General features: G+C 46.8%; 1 protein-coding gene across 1 annotated transcript in view; it reads right to left on the reverse strand.

The window, feature by feature from the left end:
- The window catches only part of Nav1 (neuron navigator 1), a 251,080-nt gene extending 243,610 nt beyond the window's left edge, over positions 1-7,470 (reverse strand). The window contains exon 1 of the mRNA XM_013346729.2: positions 7,285-7,470. The gene's annotated coding sequence lies outside the window, so the exon portion shown is untranslated. The remainder of the gene's footprint in view (positions 1-7,284) is intronic.
- Positions 7,471-7,910: the final 440 nt, after the last annotated feature.

Here is a 7,910-nt window from a genome sequence, read left to right on the forward strand (position 1 = left end):
ATGATAGATAGATAGATAGATAGATAGATAGATAGATAGATAGATGATAGATAGATAGATAGATAGATAGATAGATAGATAGATAGATAGATAGAGAGCTCTTCGTCCAGGATATCATGAACCCAATTGAAAAGAACCCGGCACTCCTTCCAGAAGATAAAACCTTAATTCAGACCTCAATACAGCAGCCAGGGAGAAGAGTCTAGGAATTTGTGTGTGGCCCATATAACTAGTTCTGTGAGAGCCTGTTTTACTGAATGTGATTCAGTGGATATGTAAGAGAATGTTCTTAGGAAACACAGCTAAGATTTAGAGGTTGAGTGTCATAATGTCAAAAATCATTTTCAAATGGCTCCGTATATATTCTTAAACAGAAGTATCTAGATTTACTGTTGACATTTTGTTACACTGCTCTCTACATATGTGTATATATATTGTCTATATATTATATATGTAGTCTGCCCCAAACAAATATAGTCTCTAAGAGGTTCCTCATTCTTCCTTTTATAAAAGCAAGAGAGTACAGGTAGCAAACATCAGAATAGCGATTGGATGTTCAGCGCACTTCCTGCTCTCCTGGTTTGACAGCTCTCTAAAGGAAACCTTGTTGGGGAAACTAGTATGGAAGAGCCCATCAATTGTTTCCCAGTCCCCTTCCCTGGCACCCTGAGGACAGGAGCGAACCATGGCTAACCTCTTAAAGCTCATGGTGCACAGGAGATTATGCAGGGCTTGGTGGTCTGGGGGGGGGGCAATGGGCAGCCCATGGGAGCACCCAGGTCTCCCACACAATCAAGCCCCTCTAAAGTTTCGGGGAAGGAAAGCCAGGTGACTTCAGAGATCCACCCAAGAAGACATGGGAGACAGTTGCCCAGCTACGGTCCTGGCTGGGCCTCCTCCATGTGTGTCTCATCAGCTGTCTCGCCTTTGTTCAAGGCAAGCAAGAAGAGAACAGTTGGCGCCTTGGCACTATCAGGAACCCTGTTACTCCTTTCCAGTCAACTTAATTATCTGCACCAATGAGCTGGGGAAACAGGCACGGGGAATAGAGTCTAGCAATAATTTATTGAAGACCCGGTCTGTGCTATGCTTGAAGTCGACTTCCCCAAATGAGAAAACAACAAAATAAAATGAGCCAAAGATACGGTAAGACTTTTGTCGCTTTATGCCCTCTTTTATCCCTTCTTAGGCGGCCCAATTCTCAGGTTTCCAGTCTCCATGAGGGAGGGGTAAATCCTGCTTTGTCCTGGGTGAAGAGCCCTCAGGTCACCTGCACAGGAAGCTCATAAATGAATTGCTGCTTCTCTGGACACAAGCAGACATGAACTCTGTAGCTTAGAAGAGGAGGAGTCTGGAATTTACTGAGCACACACCTTTAGCATCCCTGGGACGGGGTCAGGTCTTTCATGGACTCGATTCATGCAATCGCTAACTATTTCCCACACACTTGCCATTTTGAGAGCATCTCTGTATTAGCATGCAGAGATCCACAGGCAGGGTAGGGGTGGAGGGTAAGATAAGGAGAGCTGGGAATGTCCTATGAGTTAGGTATTTTCATTCCACTTTTTATGGAGAAGAAATGGAGTTTCTAAGAGGTTCTGTGGCCTGCCTAAGAGGATGGAATTAATGGTACCATGTGAAGGCTGTAATTTCAGTAGTTAATATTTGCTGGATGTTCATATATGCTAGAATTTACACATGAAGTCAAGATATGAACTGTGACTCTCAGGCTGGCTCAGAGAAGACACATCATATGTCTTCTCTAAACATCCCTACTAAGACATCAGGTGATGATGTGAAGGGCTGGGAGACCAAGGAGGCAGGAAGGAGGACAGGGGCACAAATAGCTGTTTTCAAATAAAGGTGGCATTTGCAGGCAACTACACTCATCTTGCCTGGCTTAATCCGAATATCCCACACCCAATTTGGGGATGCATGTTGACAATACTCACTAACATTTTGGTGCTTTCCACCAAGGGGTGTAGGCTATAACCAAAACAGATTAATACAAGGAGGAACTCTGAAAGCAGAACTGTCAAAATAGAAAATAAGTTGATTACAGCGGTGTTGTTAGGTATCCCCTAGTAACAGAGATGTGGCTGGATGAGCACTAGAAGGGAGATTTTATGTAGGGTGAGGCTAACGTAATTAACGTTCTTTTCGGCTTTGAAAGTTTTTATTCTATAGAAGTTTCCATTTACTCTGCTTGTACATAGGTTTTAAAATTAGTAAAGGGAGGAAAAGTGGGTCAGTACTGTTGGCTGGATGGGAGGAGACTGCGTCACTGGAAGCTGTGACCAAAGGTTCCAGCCAGTAAATCGGCTCAGCCAGTTGTAGAGCTGACCCTCACACAGCATGGGAATTAAAAGGGGAGATTTTTTTAAAATGACAGGTACTAAAGCCATATTCCGAACTAATTGAAACTAAGTCTCTGGGGATGGGTCCAGAAGTCAGTAATGTTTAAAAGGTCACTGGTTGAAGAGAAAAGAAAAGTAAGATGGAGAATTATAGCCAGAGGAAGGGAGGTCACACTGGACTCCGGAATGGCCACACATCATCAGTGTGTGTCTAATCTGAAGCAGTCGTGTCCAGACGGACACGAGGGACATTTTGGAAGACTGGAAGATGAGGACCAAGGACACCTTAACCCTGTAATACTTAAAGTGCTTACTTCCCTGGTCAGTAAATAGTGCTCACAAGCCGGGCAATGGGGGCACATGCTTTTAATCCCAGCAATCAGGAGGCAGAGGCAGGTGGATCTCTGTGAGTTCAAGGCCAGCCTGGTCTATAGAGTAAGTTTCAGGACAGCCAGGGCTATACTGTCTCAAACAAACAAAAATGTCACAATTTGGTTGCCAGAAGATGGGAGGAGGGGGAAAGAAGGTTTTATTCATTATTTGGTTTTATTTATTTATTTGCCTGTGGAATTTTTGAGACAAGGGCTTGCTATACAGTCCTGACAGGACTCAAACTCCATTTTCTTCTGCATCAACCTTCTAAGTACTGCGGTTAAAGCCTGTGCCATCATGTGCAGCTTATTAGGAGTTAATCCTTGGTAGGTAGCTTTTAGTTTAGGAGGATTGAAAAGCTTTAGAGATAGCTAGTGGTGGTAATTACAAAACAATACAAATCATCTAATTCTACTAAACTGTACACTGACCAGTGGTTAAAAAGGTTGGGTATGGTGCCATGCACTTGTAACCTCCAGCACTTGGGAGGTTGAGGCAGGAGGATTCATATCTGGAATTACACAGTTTGTATTACACAGTAATACTCTGTCTTTTAAAAAGGTTGTTAAGCCATGTCTAGTCCCAGCATTCGGGAAGCAGAGACAGGCGGATCTTTGTGAGTTTGAGGCCAGCCTGGTCTATACAGAGAGTTCTAGGATAGCCTGGGTTATATAGAGAGACCCTGTCTTAAAGGAGAAAAAAAGTTATTAAATGGGTTTGTTTTCTGTTATGTCTATTTTGCCAAGATAAAAAAGATTTTTAATGTTTCAAGCACAGTGATAAAGGAAAATATAAATGGTACCCATTCCATCCAACTCGAGGTACAGTCTTATGCCATTGGTTTGATGACAAAAAAATTACAGATTATTGAAAAAGAAAAAGGAAACTTCCAGAGTGATTTATCCCAGGAATGCAGGGTGGCTCAGAGAAGAAGAATATTGAAGTACACCACATTAACAAAATGAAGGAAGAAAACAAGTCATGTGGTTCTTTCAAATTATGCAGAAAAGAACATTTGATATAATCCAACATCCTTTCACAATAAAAAATTAGAGACTATAAATAGCAGCGAATTCTCGCCAGACGATAAAATGAAAATATGGTAAAGTCACAGCTCACATCATCTCTGATGGTAAAAGACACAAAGACTCTTCCCCAAGATGGAGAACAGAGAAGTGCACCTACTCTCACTACGACTACGCGGCAATGTATGGAAAGGTACAGCCCAACAAATTGGACTAGGGAGGAAAAAAACCTACCTAAATCATAATGGAAAATGTAAAACCAAACTATCTCACAGGGGATGTGATCCTAAATACAGAAAACCCCAAGTTCATACACAAAACCAATCCTAGGCAAATTCAGCGTCAATAAGATCAGCACACAATTAACCAGTAATGAACAATCCAAACAGGGAATAAGAAACAAATCCAGCAAGGACAGCTTCCAGAGCATCAGAGGCCTGGACATCAGAACAGTCTCGCCGTCCTTTGAAGTGGAAACATCTTGTTATTAACAGTCCTTGGTGAGGCACATGCATCAGTGCTTCTAATCTTTCATGCATATTAGCTCATCTCATATTAAAATTAAGTAGAGCAAATAGATTTGATGAGGGTAGTCGGGACTTCACAGGACATGCAATAGAAGCTGAACCAGATCCATGAGCCATTCCTAGTGGTCGGGGCCATAGTCATCCTGCCTCCCATCATGTCTCACGAGTCACAGGAAGCTGGGAAGCAAAATCCAGACCCCTTGGAGGAAACTAAGCCTGAGTCAGCCTCCCTAGGAGATTAGGTTCAAGGGACTGTTCAAGGAGGAGAGTGTTTCCACTTAAAAAGTTGGTTATGTTTGTGTGTGTGTGTGTGTACACGTGTCCCTTTTCTTAATTAAAAAAAAAGGAACTAAGAAAATAAAAAAGGGGAATCAAAAATGTTTTTAATTATTTGTGTGTGTGTGTGTGAGAGAGAGACAGACAGACAGACAGACAGACAGACAGACAGACAAAGGGCCAGCAAGATGAAGTGTTTGCCAAGTATTGCCACACTTCTTAGATCTCAGTGTCCCATAGAATAAGAGCTGCTGGTTGGTTCCATCGCAGAGACAGCCCTTCTTCCCCCTCACTGTGTTTCTGCTCCTCTCTCCTGCTAACAGCTCAGGACTGGGCTGAGATCTGTGGATGGAATCTACAGATTGGAGGTGATTTTACTAACAAAAAGGAGCTCTGGACGGCTCTGCAGCACCACAACTGTGAAGCCAGACCCTGCGGGTCTTCCTTCAGGAGGCCTGAATTCTGGTCTGAAGGGAAGCCATCAGGGGCTGGGCTGAGAGACACAGAGATTCTTTTAACTTTAAATGTCAGCCTATTATAAATCCTGTAAAGAATTCAAAAGTGCTTTAAAAGAAGGGGGAATGACATCAATTAAAAAAGGAAGGATGAAAGATGAACAAATTTGGAAAGATGCACTGGACACTTTGATACTTTCTGGAACTCTTTCCTCCTGGGCCAAAGCTGAGTTGAAGGCTGGGTTGTTGCTGAGCTGCGTGCACTTGCTCAGCATGCTTGAGTCCTGGCAATGGGGAACTGTTCATGTGAAGCTGGGGTAGGAGACAGATTAGACAAGGGAAGGGCAAATGGCATTCTTGCTTTCGATTTCCTCAGGCCAAGGCTCACCAGGGACACCAGATTCCAAAACCCAGACTATTATGTACAAAGGTTTTGGGAGGAGGGTAAATCAAACAACCTCTAAAAGACAGAGAGCCTGCCATTTGAGTGGGATGGAGGGCGGGATCTGGGTGGAATTAAGATTTTTTTCCTCCAATTTTATTAAGCTGGCAAATATTTATTGGTGTTGTAAGTGGTCAAATTGAGTGACAGGGAAGGAAGGCCTATGTGAAGATTTTCACATACCTAAAATCCAAAGCAAAATCTAAGACTAGCCTCGGGGGATGTAGACAAACCCCTTGAAGGAACTAGGATTAGCAACGCCCCCTCACCTGGCAACCTCAGGTAAAGGCCCCTGGAGGCCTGAAAAATGTGTTTATTCCTCCAGCCTTCTGTCTTCCAGCATCGACTTTGTAAGCATTTGTACCACAGCAAGGCAGGTGAAGAAGTGTTTGTTCTCCCATTCCAAGTCCATATTCAGTTAGACAGAAACTACAAGCTGCCTGAGAACTTCATCCAGAAACCTGCACCAGTGTAAAGCTCACTTCAGAAGAGATCCATATTGCTACCATTCCCTTCACAGGTAAAATAATAACAACAACAATAATAATAATAAATTAAAAAATGCACCAACCAAAAACTCAGAGCAGTGTAAAAACAATCCACCAGCCAGATGGAGGAACACGTGTCTTTGGCCTGAAGGGAGCCAAAATCTCTGGAGTGTCTGGAGTGACCGGCTGCGTTGAAGTCCTCCTGCCTCATCTCAAGTGAGTTCTTAGGGGTACCTTAAGTCCAGGGAATTAGAGCTAGCTTACAGTGCAAAAGTCTGTATAAGTCCACAGCCTTTGCTGGGTGAACTGGCCACAGGCTTCTCAGCATTGAATTTGAACCAGCCAATGGTATCCCAATGGCTGAAACAGGAAGCCAGATAAACAGCGTGTTATCAAGGGGGGGGGGGGAGGGATCCAGCACTTCCCTTAAGCAGGCGCCAGCTGCGCTCTCGGACCGTCCTAACAAAGTCCCATTGACTCACCAGCTGATTTTCCTGTGTTCAGCTCTGGGGGACAAGGAACCCTCTTTGCTGGGTAGACATTACTCTAGCGCACTGCCCGAGCCACTCACCACTCAGGTCCGCCCCAGTTCCTTCCTTCCCTTTATGCCATCTGCAGATTTGGCCGGCTCTCAGTCCTAAGGCCAGTTTGGGTCGACTCTGAAGATTAAAAGGAACCACAAATATCCAGGCACCGCACCCGCACCCTCAGGTGAGCGGCTCCCTCACATTTTCCCTGCTTCTCTCTTCCCCCCCCCCACCCCCCGGGATGCTCTCAAGGCTCCCAGACGTCCTGGGCAGGCGCCAGAAGAAACATCCTTGAAGAGGGCGCTTCTCAGCGCACATCCCAGTGCAGGGGGATGGTAGAGGTGGCGGGGCAGTGCAATTTTCTGGAACAGACCAGTCGGGTCACCTGCCCCAGTTGTTCCTTTAGCTTCTCCCGGGATGTTCGAAACGTTACTACTGCTTGGGGGAGCGGGGTGTCGTCTGACTATGTGTGTGTGTGTGTGTGTGTGTGTGTGAGAGAGAGAGAGAGAGAGAGAGAGAGAGAGAGAGAGAGAGAGAGAGAGAGAGAGAGAACAGCGTTTAATGCAGGAACTCAGAGCACTTTAAATGACAGGTATTTCTTAGGAAGGGAAACTGAAGCTCAATGGGTTGGGGTTAGTTCATCACGTTGTCAACCCCAGGACAGACGCAAAGTCTAACAGGGGCGTTAGGCACTCCCGCGAAGCCGCTAGTATCACGGTTGTTATCCAGTGCTTCTCCTGCGCCAGCCCGCATCCTCCCTCGGGCTGACTCCAGCCCGGCTAAGAGCAGAGCTCAGCCCGGTGCGAGTAACTCACCGGAGCGCCTCTGGTCCGGGGTTCTGAGTCCGCGCCGCCGCCGCGCAGAGTCGCGCATAGCCCGAGCAGCGCAGTACTGGACGCCCTCTCCTTGCGTTCAGAAAGTTTCCCGGAGCTTCCCAGGGTCCACGGGCGAATCTCAGCCGGCACTGCGCACTCCGGCCTCCAGCCTCTCACTAAGGCGGCCGCGGGCTCCCGCTCCACGACGAGAAGGAGGCGGCATCCTGAACAAAGTGCCTTCCCCCGGGCCGGGCGGCAGGGGGCGGAGCCTAGTGACCCGCTGCCCTAGGCACACGCCGGCTGCCTCGGCGGAGGGCCGAGCTGGGAGTGCCGAGCTGGGAGTGCCCGCGGCTGGGGGTGGGTGGAAGGGGAGGCCCTGCTGCGGATCGCCCACGCTTTCCTCCCCTGCACTGTGCCAGCTTAACCCGCAGAGGGGCGGAGGCATGGGTCCCTTCCAGACTTTGTCATTGGAAAGCTATTCCCGTAACCCTTTCCTGCGTTAGCCTTCCCGCCCCGCCTTCCCAGCCGGCCGGCCGCAGAAAGGCGGCTGCTGCGTGGCGGGGGGCTACGCCGGGAGTTGTCGGGACAGGAAGCCTTAGCACAATTGAGCCATTCCTTTACTCAAG

The sequence above is a fragment of the Microtus ochrogaster genome, chromosome 6 (assembly GCF_000317375.1).
Source record: "Microtus ochrogaster isolate Prairie Vole_2 chromosome 6, MicOch1.0, whole genome shotgun sequence".
Taxonomy (NCBI): domain Eukaryota; kingdom Metazoa; phylum Chordata; class Mammalia; order Rodentia; family Cricetidae; genus Microtus; species Microtus ochrogaster.